Source organism: Cherax quadricarinatus, chromosome 13 (genome assembly GCF_038502225.1).
Source record: "Cherax quadricarinatus isolate ZL_2023a chromosome 13, ASM3850222v1, whole genome shotgun sequence".
Classification (NCBI taxonomy): Eukaryota; Metazoa; Arthropoda; class Malacostraca; order Decapoda; family Parastacidae; genus Cherax; species Cherax quadricarinatus.
In genome coordinates this window covers 16943800-16957292 of record NC_091304.1, presented here as the reverse complement: position 1 = coordinate 16957292, position 13493 = coordinate 16943800, and the positions used below count along the sequence as shown (strand labels likewise).

Below are 13493 nucleotides of genomic sequence, written 5' to 3'. Positions count from 1 at the left end.
TAGAACCCTTGTATGAGGGTGGGGAAAAGGGGACATAAGAGAATGTAAGAATTATAGAGGGATAAGCCTGTATAAGGCAGTAATTTCATGCACTGGCCAGGGAGGTATAACATCTTTTAGGAGTGAAGAAGAGCAGGATGTGAGAGTGGGGGAAGGTGTGTGAAGAATTATGTAGAATGGAAAGGGGTAAAGCAGATGGCACTGACAGGATCATGAGAGAAATGTTAAAAGCAGGAGGAGATATGGTGTTGGAGAGGTTGGTATTTTTGCTAAAACCTTAAACGGTCCAAATGTATATATACGTTCACTTGCGCAGCGCCCCGAATATTTTGAAAAAAAAAAAAGAATGGTTATTTTTTATAGGAAAAAAGAGCACAAGGTACTAAGTGGTCCCAGATTTTTTTAATATGGTGCACACCGAGATTTAAGACCCATTCTATGCTGACCAGGCATCTCAGGGCAATCGTGCCAAATTTGGAGGCAGGAAAATTAAAACGTATATATACGTTTGGGGCACTGTGCATGTGAACGTATATATACGTTTGGACTGTTTAAGGGTTAATATGTGTATGAAAGGGAGGAAGGTACCTAGGGATTGACAGAGAGCATGTATAGTTCCTTTATATGAAGGGAAAGGGGACAAAAGAGATTGTAAAAATTATAGGGGAATAAGTTTACGGAGTATACCAGGTAAAGTGTATGGTAGGGTTATTATTGAAAGTATTAGAGCTAAGACAGAGAGCAGGATTGCAGATGAACAAGGAGGCTTTAGAATGGGTAGGGGATGTGTTGATCAAGTGTTTACATTGAAGCATATAGTATGTGAACAGTATTTAGATAAAGGTAAGAAGTTTTCATTGCATTTATGGATTTAGAAAAGGCATATGATAAGAGTGGATAGGGGGGAGCAATGTGGCAGATGTTGCAAGTGTATGGAATAGGTAGTAAGTTACTAAATGCTGTAAAGAGTTTTTATGAGGATAGTGAGGCTTAGGTTAGGGTATGTAGGAGAAAGGGAGAATACTTCCAAGTAAAAGTAGGTTTTAGACAGGGATGTGTAATGTCACCATGGTTGTTTAACATATTGATGGATGGGGTTGTAAAAGTAAATGCCAGGGTGTTGGGGAGAGGGATGGGATTAAATTATGGGGAAAAAATACAAAATAGGAGTTGACACAGGTACTTTTTGCTGATGATACTGTGCTTTTTTGAGATTCTAGAGAAAAGTTGCAAAGGTTAGTGGATGAGTTTGGGAGGGTGTGTGAAGGTAGAAAGTTGAAAGTGAACATAGATAAGAGTAAGGTGATGAGGGTATCAAATGATTTAGATAAAGAAAAATTTAATATCACATTGGAGGGAGTATGGAAGAAGTGAATGTGTTCAGATATTTGGGATCTGACTTGTCAGCAGATTGGTTTATGAAGGATGAGGTTAACCATAGAATTGATGAAGGAAAAAAGGTGAGTAGTGCATTGAGGTATCTGTGGAGACAAAAAACGTTATCCATGGAGGCAAAGAAGGGAACGTACGCGAGTATAGTGGTACCCTCACTCTTTTATGGGTGTGAAGCATGGGTTGTAAATGCTGCAGCGAGGAGGAGGCTGAAGGCGGTGGAGATGTCGTGTCTAAGGGCAATGTGTGGTGTAAATATTATGCAGAGAATTCGGTGTGTGGAAATTAGGAGAAGGTGTGGAGTTACTAAAAGTATTAGTCATATGGCTGAAGAGGGGTTGTTGGGGTGGTGTGGTCATTTAGAGAGAATGGAACAAAGTAGAATGACTTGGAGACTGTATAAATCTGTAGGAAAAGAAAGGCAGGGTAGGGGTTGTCCTCAAAAAGGTTGGAGGGAGGGGATAAAGGAGGTTTTGTGGGTGAGGGACTTGGACTTCCAGCAAGTGTGCATAAGCATATTAGATAGGAGTGAATGGAGATGAACAGTTTTTGGGACCTGATGCACTGTTGGAATGTGAGCAGGGTAATATTTTGTGAAGGGATTCAGGGAAATCACTTAGCCGGACTTGAGTCATGGAAATGGGAAGTACAATGCCTGTACTTTAAAGGAGGGGTTTGAGATATTGGCACCTTTCAAGGCAGGTGAAATTGCTGACCTAGAAAATGTACAGAGAACCTTCACGGGGCGCAATAACCGAGATAAAACACCTCAATTACTGGGAGCGCTTGAAGTTCCTGAACCTGTATTCCCTGGAATGCAGGCGGGAGAGATACATGATTATATACACCTGGAAAATCCTAGAGGGACTAGTACCGAACTTGCACACGAAAATCACTCACAACGAAAGCAAAAGACTTGGCAGACGATGCAACATTCCCCCAATGAAAAGCAGGGGTGTCACTAGCACGTTAAGAGACAATACAGTAAGTGTCAGGGGCCCGAGACTGTTCAACTGCCTCCCAGCATACATAAGGGGGATTACCAATAGACACAGATACTACGTGTCAGCGTGCCTCGTTGTGCTCCGGGTTTTCTCGTGTTTACACGGTTGCTCTTACGTGCTAGAACTTTAATTTGTGCCATCAATCCTATACGATACATCCCTCTAGCGCCTGGAACCAATCTTGGGCGGAAAACATTATATACTGAGTCAAAAAAGGAGAATTAGTGTGCACTACCTAGCAGAGTTTACTGCCAGAGGGGAATCATAGGCCTGTGTTCAGTGTGCAAAATAATAATAATAGAACTTTTCTTTGTCAGAGGAAAGAAAGTCTCCCTGATAACATTGTGTATACATAGTGTATAGTGTATACTACAGTGGCTCCCTAGTATATAAATGATAAAGGCTAAAGTGTCATTTGAAAACAGGTGAATTTGTAAATGAAGTGATAAGCCTATAGAGGCAGGTGCCAGAAGTCGCCAGAAACTTACCACAGTGGTCAGCTGTTTTAATAATCTTCCTGGCCTGCTAGTGTACTCACATATAATCTAGTGATACCAGTGAATAGCAGAATACAGTGTTGTAGTAGCAACTAACCAGTATTATAATGGTACTTAGTGGAGTGGAGCGACTTTCATTAGTTTCTTTTTTCTTGAAATACCAGACGTATACTGTGAATTTCATATAACCTGTAGTTACCAGTGGTCGCAATATACACAACGAGAAGCAATTATTACTTCAGAAAAAGCGTCCTTCCTCCAAAATTTCCACCAGTCAACTATAGTGATAATATAGCATTTATTGTGGTGGAGACAAAAAAACTAGAAAAGCTAGATACAGTGATTGATAAACAAGGGTTGAGGCTCAACCGTTCATCATTGTAGGAGCTGCCAGAAATCACCGGTTCTTCAACACGCAAGTTATACTTTTGTATCAATCAAATCACATATTACTCGGGTAGATAATTTCAAGTAGATCCTTCATGTGTTAGCCCAAATCACCGACCAGTATGTTTTAAATAAGTGACCCACTGATCAGATCAGATCGACTGGTCCGAACCCTCGACTGGTCTGAACCCTTGACTGGTTACAAACGGTTTCGTTGGACAATAAAGCAGACTGTAAACGGATGGGGTTGTAGGCGTCCTTATCAAACACAAACAATAAATATAAATCAGGAACGTACACGGTAACCTGTCCAATATACAAGTACAGTTAGAAATAGAAATACAAATAGCTAGAGCTTCATTTAAGGAGGTTATTAATAAAGTATTCAAGAGGTTGCTAGTAGAATTACAGTAAATCAACCATTCAAATCATTATGAAGCTCTGTATAGTCTGCAGTCAATCAAACAAATGGGCTTCCACATGGATAAATTGTCATTTTTGTGGAAATTGGTGTCACTCCCCTTGTGCAGATATCCAAGAACTAGCTACAAGCAGTATTAAAACAGGGAAGTGTTTTTGGGTATGCCCAAATGAGATTAATCTGTGGACTAAAATCACAAGGGTATTAAAAGAGGATAACATCAAAGCTGCTTTCATAGACAGCCTGGAAGCTTTCTACAACAGATGGGAACATAAAAAGTCTGGGCTGAATGGTACTGCCCTTGATACTGGCCATGTAGTCAGAAACTGAAAGGCTGGAGGTGATGTCCTGGTAGTCAGTAAATTTGGGGCTGATAGTGCTGTCCTGGGAGACAGTAATGGTGAAGCTGGAGGTGCTGTCCTGGGAGACAGTAATGGTGAAGCTGGAGATTTTGTCCAGGTAGTCGGGAATTATACGCAGGAAGGAATACATATAAATGACCTCATAGGGGACAGGAGCCGTAGTGGGGAAACAAGTGTAGTCAAAGATAAGATAAAACCAATATTGCAAACTAGAAATACCACAGGAAATAGCAAACAAGAGGACTCCACTAGCAATAGTGAGGATATATTACTAAAAACAACTGGTGGGAGCTCCATTGTTGGTGCTAGGGAGGATAGGAATAAGACAGGGAAACATGCACCAACAGGGAATACAGTCACAGAAACCCAAGGCAAACGGAAACCAAGCCTGTGCACATACTATGCACTTGGTATCTGCAGACATGGGAAATCTGGAAAAACAGACGGGACGTGCAACTATGACCACCCTAGAAAATGCCATGCCCATATGACAACAGGAAAATGCAAACTCCCTTCCTGTAAGCTTTTTCACCCTGAAATGTGTACCTCTTCAGTACAGGAAAGACTGTGCTATAACTTAAATTGCCAGGCACACCATCTAAAGGGGACAAAAAGATACAAAACATCCAGGCCATGGGAAAACCTGGGTAGCCACAGCCACTCAAGAGGGAGAGGTTTTTTAGTGCCAGGAAGGAAAAAAAACTGGCAGGAAATGGCAGAAATCGTACACCAAATCCAGTCATTCCTGGAGTGGAACCACAGTCGATGGCCTCCACTCCAAACCAGCAGATACAGATACTAATGCCGGAAAAAAATCCCCCCCAGTACCAACAATACCACCAGTCTGATGACATTCTTCTTTGCAAATATACAGGGTCTAAAGCCAGCAACAAACAACAAAATACCTTTCATCCGTGGACTGCTTGCAGAGGCAAATGCAGTGTTCGCGGCTTTCACTGAGACGCACATAAAGGATCACTTTATGTGCCTGGGATCCATAAAAATATGGATCCCAGGTTACAGCCTTTACAGATGTGACAGAGAGAACAGGCAAAAGGGGGATATTTGGCCTGTACATTGCAGAGTCACTTGTTTGCACAGAACTGCTTAATGCCTCAAATGATGTAGTGGAAGTTTTAGCAGTAAAGGTCGAGAACCAAAACCTAGTCATTGTGGTAGTCTACAAGCCTCCGGATGCAACATCCCAGAAATTCCAGGAACAACTGTTAAAAATTGACCACTGTCTGGAAAATCTTCCAGCTCCTGCACCCAACATCTTGCTCCTGGGGGATTTCAACTTAAGGCACCTAAAATGGAGGAATATAGCAAATAATATTGTTGCAGTAATAACACCAGGATGCAGCTCTGATGAAAACTCACACTCACACGAGCTTTTAAATCTCTGCACAAAATTCAATTTAAACCAGCAAATAATAGAGCCTACTAGACTGGAGAATACACTAGACCTCATCTTCACTAACAATGATGATCTAATATGAAATGTCACCATATCAAAAACAATATACTCAGATCACAACATAATTGAGGTTCAGACATGTATGCGTGGAGCCCCAGACCGACATAATGAGACTAGTCACGAAGGAGCATTCACCAAATTCAACTTCAATAACAAAAACATAAAGTGGGACAAAGTAAACCAAGTCCTAACCGATATAAGCTGGGAAGATATACTAAGCAACACAGACCCCAACTTATGCCTAGAACAGATTAACTTGGTGGCACTCGATGTATGCACAAGGCTTATTCCTCTAAGAAAAAGGAGGAGTAGATGTAAAATAGAAAGAGACAGGCGCTCCCTTTACAGGCGACGGAAAAGAATAACAGAGCGGCTAAAAGAGGTCAATATATCTGAAATGCGTAGGGAGACACTGGTCAGAGAAATAGCAAGCATTGAACTTAAGCTAAAGGAATCTTATAGGAGTCAGGAATCGCGGGAAGAACTAAAAGCCATAAATGAAATCAAAAGAAACCCAAAGTATTTCTTCTCCTATGCCAAATCAAAGTCGAGAAAAACGTCCAGTAGTGGGCCCCTACTTAAACAAGATGGGTCCTACACAGATGACAGCAAGGAAATGAGTGAGCTACTCAAGTCCCAATATGACTCAGTTTTTAGCAAGCCGCTAACCAGACTGAGAGTCAAAGATCAAAATTAATTTTTTATGAGAGAGCCACAGAATTTGGTTAACACAAGCCTATCCGATGTTTTCCTGACGCCAAATGACTTCGAACAGGCGATAAATGACATGCCCATACACTCTGCCCCAGGGCCAGACTCATGGAACTCCGTGTTCATCAAGAACTGCAAGAAGCCCCTATCACGAGCCTTTTCCATTCTATGGAGAGGGAGCATGGACACAGGGGTTGTCCCATAGTTACTAAAAACAACAGACATAGCCCCACTCCACAAAGGGGGCAGTAAAGCAACAGCAAAGAACTACAGACTGATAGCACTAACATCCCATATCATAAAAATCTTTGAAAGGGTCCTAAGAAGCAAGATCACCACCCATCTAGAAACCCATCAGTTACACAACCCAGGGCAACATGGGTTTAGAACAGGTCGCTCCTGTCTGTTTCAACTATTGGATCACTACGACAAGGTCCTAAATGCACTAGAAGACAAAAAGAATGCAGATGTAATATATACAGACTTTGCAAAAGCCTTCGACAAGTGTGACCATGGCATAATAGCGCACAAAATGCGTGCTAAAGGAATAACAGGAAAAGTCGGTCGATGGATCTATAATTTCCTCACTAACAGAACACAGAGAGTAGTCGTCAACAGAGTAAAGTCCGAGGCAGCTACGGTGAAAAGCTCTGTTCCACAAGGCACAGTACTCGCTCCCATCTTGTTCCTCATCCTCATATCCGACATAGACAAGGATGTCAGCCACAGCACCGTGTCTTCCTTTGCAGATGACACCCGAATCTGCATGACAGTGTCTTCCATTGCAGACACTGCAAGGCTCCAGGCGGACATCAACCAAATCTTTCAGTGGGCTGCAGAAAACAGTATGAAGTTCAACGATGAGAAATTTCAATTACTCTGATATGGTAAACACGAGGAAATTAAATCTTCATCAGAGTACAGAACAAATTCTGGCCACAAAATAGAGCGAAACACCAACGTCAAAGACCTGGGAGTGATCATGTCGGAGGATCTCACCTTCAAGGACCATAACATTGTATCAATCGTATCTGCTAGAAAAATGACAGGATGGATAATGAGAACCTTCAAAACTAGGGAGGCCAAGCCCATGATGACACTCTTCAGGTCACTTGTTCTATCTAGGCTGGAATATTGCTGCACACTAACAGCACCTTTCAAGGCAGGTGAAATTGCTGACCTAGAAAATATACAGAGAACCTTCACGGCACGCATAACGGAGATAAAACACCTCAATTACTGGGAGCGCTTTAGGTTCCTAAAACTGTATTCCCTGGAACGCAGGTGGGAGAGATACATGATTATATACACCTGGAAAATCCTAGAGGGACTAGTACCGAACTTGCACACGAAAATCTCTCAATACGAAAGCAAAAGACTTGGCAGACGATGCAACATCCCCCAATGAAAAGCAGGGGTGTCACTAGCACGTTAAGAGACCATACAATAAGTGTCAGGGGCCTGAGACTGTTCAACTGCCTCCCAGCATACATAAGGGGGATTACCAACAGACCCCTGGCAGTCTTCAAGCTGGCACTGGACAAGCACCTAAAGTCGGTTCCTGACCAGCCAGGCTGTGGCTCGTACGTTGGTTTGCATGCGGCCAGCAGCAACAGCCTGGTTGATCAGGCTCTGATCCACCAGGAGGCCTGGTCACAGACCGGGCCGCGGGGGCATTGACCCCCGGAACTCTCTCCAGGTAAACTCCAGGTAAACCCCTGGCAGTCTTCAAGCTGGCACTGGACAAGCACCTAAAGTGGGTACCTGACCAGCCGGGCTGTGGCTCGTACGTTGGATTGCGTGCAGCCAGCAGTAACAGCCTGGTTGATCAGAGTCTGATCCACCAGGAGGCCTGGTCACAGACCGGGCCGTGGGGGTGTTGACCCCCAGAACTCTTTCCAGGTAAACTCCAGGTTTGAAGGGACATCTAAACTGTCGTATCTGAGTGCCTCTTCAAAGACAGCGATTATGTGTGAGTGATGGTGAAAGTGTTGAATGATGACGAAAGTTTTTTCTTTCTTTTCGGGTCACCCTGCCTCAGTGGGAAACAGCTGATGTGTTAAGAAAAAAAATCAAAATAAAGCCTGTTAAGTATACTGGTTAAAGTGTGTGTTAGAATTATTATTGAAACAGTTAGAGGTAAGCCAGAGATAAGCTCCTCAAACCATTTCCTGACCAGCCGGACTGTGGCTCATACGTTGGACTGCAGGCTTCCAGCAGTAACAGCCTGGTAGATCAGACCTTGATCTACAAGAGGCCTGGTCTTTGACCATGCCATGGGGGCATTGACCTCTGGTAACATCCTATAGGTATCCTGGTTTCCCTGGTGCTGTATGAGCCATACATGTTTAGCACTCCCTCATGAATATAATAATAATAATAATGTAAATACATGAATAAGTGGTAGGTTATAGAAAGCAGTACAGAGTTTATATAAAGATAATGAGGCTTAGATTAGGGTATGTAGGAGGAAATGGGGGACTTTTCATGTGAAAATAGGACTTACAGGGATATGTGATGTCATCATAGTTGTTTAACATATTTATTGATGAGGTTATAAAAGAAGTATATGCTATAGTGTTGGGGAGAGTTGTGGTATTAAAAGGTGTTGGATTTGATGCTAAATGGTCATCACAGTGGCTCCTTGGTGATGACAGTTCATTTTGGAGACTATGAAAAAAGTTGTAATGGCTGGTGGGCAAATTTGGGAGGGGTGTGTAAAAGTAGGAAATTAAGAGAGAATGTTGATGAGGGATAACAGAAAATCTAGGCAATGAATATGACAACAAATGTATATATAAGTAGATAAAAGTATAGCATGGTATATGCCAGTACGAAAAATTAGTTGGGTTAACGTTCACTCAAAATAAGTTCTCAGATACAATCTTTTTACATTAGCTGACATTCAATACAATAATTTAGATTCTAGATGTAATGACTATTCCAGGTAATAAAGCTCAGTATAGTATACAGTGGAACCCCGAGTTTCAGCCGTAATCCGTTACAGGAGCTAGGCCTAAAGTCGAAGCAATATCTCCCATAAGAAATAATGTAAATCCAATTAATCCATTCTGCCCAAAATTATTCACAAAAAATTCATTTTTTTAAAGAATAAATACTATAGTTTTACATACAGAAAACAATGAGAATTAAATACAAAGCACTAATTTTAATGGATAAATGAACATTTAAATCAGTTTTACCTTCATTGAAGAGACTTCTTGGCATATGAGAGAGGAGGGAGAGTTTGTTTGGAGGCAGGACATGATAGTCCTTCAATATGACACTAATATCAAGTCTGTGGCTTATTTATCTAGCACAATTCATCTAATATGACATAATAAACAATATTGATAACACAGAAACATGATATAATATGTCATATGTCTCTCTCCCTAACTGACGAGTGGTGTTGTGTTGTTTGTTGTTGGGTGTATAAGGGCCACTGAAAGATAAGCCTTACATAGTGGTGGTGATGGCGGCAGCAGAGACGGCTGTGTTGTCAGTCGCCCTATATAACTCCAACAACATTGGAGGAGTCAGTTTTGTGCTGTCCTTTTTCTATCGATTAATCCCTTAACTCACTTGCTCCACTGCTAATGCTACACTTTATCGCTGGCTGGCGCTATAGCCTTTATCGACTTGTGCTGCTTTAGTATCGTACATATCGTAGAATCACTGAAGAAGGCACAGTCTCCCCTCTCTTTTCCTCCTCCACTTTGGTACTTTGCTACAATTTCTTTCTTCAATTCTATCGTGTTTCTCACTTTCTTTACCAAAGGGCTACTATTATGAAGTTTCTTTAGGCCCATGGTGGCTTATTTCACAGTCCCAGTCAGTAAACAAGCGCTAAACACAATGAATTTATTGTGAAATGTTCGGATTAGCGCGCAGGGTAATGTTCACTCAAGGATAAACAAAGCTTGACTGGCTCACGATGCCTGCATGGGCAGGTGCGCAGGCAGACAGGTCTGGTACGCTGGCTGAAACACGGGGCACAGGCCAAAACTCGGGACAAAATTTAGCTGAAAAAAGCGGTCGAAACTCAAAGCAGCCGAAACTCAGGGTTCCACTGTATTGTAGCATCAGTGCTCTTATGGAGAAATCAAAACAGTAATGGGTGATTACAAACAGAGATAGGATAAATGATGTGACTAGTGTCCATCCCACAGTGCATCAAATTTCTGTACATGTTCATTCGATTATGAGGGATATCAAGGAGGTATTTGTTTCTGGTATGGTGCCTATTTGTTCTGTTAGTTTTCTAGGAATTGTATTGTAATGCTGATGCTGAATTTGGGCAATGTTTTGAACATGTAGATTGAACATTAATAAGTATGAATTGCATTTATATTTCGTAGGTTTAGGGATTTGAATAAGGGCATCGTGTGTTGCCTATCGGTAGAGTTTGTGAGTGTTCTGAAAGCTGCCTTTTTCTTTTTTTGAGTTATAATTTTTCTGAGGTCTGTGCCATAGTACTAGGGCGTTGAACTCAGGGTCTGTGCTGTAGCACTATGTGATGAGTTCAGTTCACTCTTATAAGCAGTGAGTGGTAAAATTTGGGCCTAGATATGAGAGAATAGGTCTGTGCAGTGAGTGTGCACCATATAAAAAAAATCCTGCCCCACTCACTGCATGATGGGAAAAACTGTGACTGTGTTGTTTGGTTTAACCCTTTCAGGGTCCAGAGCCCAAATTTCAAAGTGTGAACCAGGGTCCAAGAATTTTCAAAAACAAAATTTGTTATTTTTTCTTATGAAATGGTAGAGAATCTTCTTCTGAAGGTAATAAAACAAAAAGTACGAAATTTGATGGAAAATTGACGAAATTATGCTCTCGCAAATTTTGATGTGTAGCGATATTTACGAATCGGCAATTTTGCCGACTTTGACTCCCATTTTAGGCCAATTACATTATTACAGTCGACCAAATTCTTAACTATTTGACTAGTATTACTTCTATTCTCTCGATTGAACTCAGTAAATCGCCCAGCCAACTGTTTCAACTACAAAATAAAGTGATCGGAAATTGGTAATTTGGCCAATTTAACACAAAGTTCAAAATATTCCAATTTCAAAATAGGGTCCAGAATAAACAATGCAAGCATTCCTGGCACTAAACTAACATTTCCTCTGTTCATTAGTTATGTTTTCAGGCTTTACAAATGAATTCCATTTTGATTTTTTATTCACATCAAAGCAGCCTTCATGGAAAACCTGGAAGCATTCTATAACAAATGGGAAAATAAAAAGTCTGAGCTGGATGGTATTGCCCTTGGTGCTGGCCATGTAGTCAGAAACTGTAAGGCTGGAGGTGCTGCCCCGGTAGTCAGTAAATGTGGGGCTGATAGTGCTGTTCTGGTAGACAGTAATGGTGAAGCTGGAGGTGCAGTCCTGGGAGACAGTAATGGTGAGGGTGGAGATGCTGTCCAGGTAGTCAGTAAATGTAAGCAGGAGGGAATGCATATAAATGACCTCGAGGGAGACAGGAGCTGTAGTGGGGAAACAAGTGTAGTCAAGGACAAGATAAAACCAATATTACAAACTAGTAATACCACAGGAGATAGCAAACAAGGGGACTCCACTAGCATTAGTGAGGATACATTACCAAAAACAACTGGTGAGAGCTCCATTGTTAGTGCTAGTGAGGATAGGAAAGAGACAGGTAAACATGCACCAACAGGGAATACAGTCACAGAAACCCAAAGCAAACGGAAACCAAGCCTGTGCACATACTATGCACTTGGTATATGTAGGCATGGGAAAACAGATGGTACGTGCAACTTTGACCACCCTAGAAAATGCAAACTCCCTTCCTGTAAGCTTTTTCACCCTGAAATGTGTACCTCTTCAGTACAGGAAAGACTGTGCTATAACTTAAATTGCCAGGCACACCATCTAAAGGAGACAAAAAGATACAAAACATCCAGGCCATGGGAAAACCTAGGTAGCCACAGCCACTCAAGAGGGAGAGGTTTTTTAGTGCCAGGAAGGAAAAAAAAATGGCAGGAAATGGCAGAAATCGTACACCAAATCCAGTCATTCCTGGAGTGGAACCACAGTCAATGGCCTCCACTCCAAACCAACAGATACAGATACTAATGCCGGAAAAAAAAGTCCCCCCAGTACCACCAATACCACCAGTCCAATGACATTCTTCTTTGCAAATATACAGGGTCTAAAGCCAGCAACAAACAGCAAAATACCTTTTATCCGTGGACTGCTTGCAGAGGCAAATGCAGTGTTCGCGGCTTTCACAGAGACCCACATAAAGGATCACTTGGACAACGAAATATGGATCCCAGGTTACAACCTATACAGATGTGACAGAGTGAACAGGCAAAAGGGGGAATGGGGTTGGCCTGTATATCGCAGTCACTTGTTTGCACAGAACTGCTTAATGCCTCAAATGATGCAGTGGAAGTTTTAGCAGTAAAGATCGAGAACCAAAACCTAGTCATCGTGGTAGTCTACAAGCCTCCGGATGCAACGTCCCAGCAATTCCAGGAACAGCTGTTAAAAATTTACCACTGTCTGAAAAATCAGCCAGCTCCTGCCCCCAACATCTTGCTCCTGGGGGATTTCAACTTAAGGCACCTAAAATGGAGGAATATAGCAAATAATGTTGTTGCAGTGATAACACCAGGAGGCAGCTCTGACGTAAACTCACACACACACGAGCTTTTAAATCTCTGCACAAAATTCAACTTAAACCAGAAAATAATAGAGCCTACTAGACTGGAGAATACACTAGACCTCATCTTCACTAACAATGATGATCTAATATGAAATGTCACCATATCAAAAACAATATACTCAGATCACAACATAAACGAGGTTCAGACATGTATGCGCGGAGCCCCAGACCGACATAATGAGATTAGTCACGAGGGAGCCTTCACCAAATTCAACTTCAATAACAAGAACATAAAGTGGGACCAAGTAAACCAAGTCCTAACCGATATAAGCTGGGAAGATAGACTAAGCAACACAGACCCCAGCTTATGCCTAGAACAGATTAACTCTGTGGCACTCGATGTATGCTCAAGGCTTATTCCTTTAAGAAAAAGGAGGAGTAGATGTAAAATAGAAAGAGACAGGCACTCCCTTTACAGGTGACGAAAAAGAATAACAGTGTGGCTAAAAGAGGCCAATATATCTGAAATGCGTAGGGAGTCACTGGTTAGAGAAATAGCAAACATCGAACTTAAGCTAAAGGAATCTTATAGGAGTCAGGAATCGC

General features: G+C 41.8%; 1 protein-coding gene across 3 annotated transcripts in view; it reads left to right on the top strand.

Moving 5' to 3' along the window:
- lft (Limb expression 1 family member lowfat) overlaps positions 1-13493 on the top strand; it is a 601989-nt gene that overhangs the window by 577400 nt on the left and 11096 nt on the right. The window lies entirely within an intron of this gene.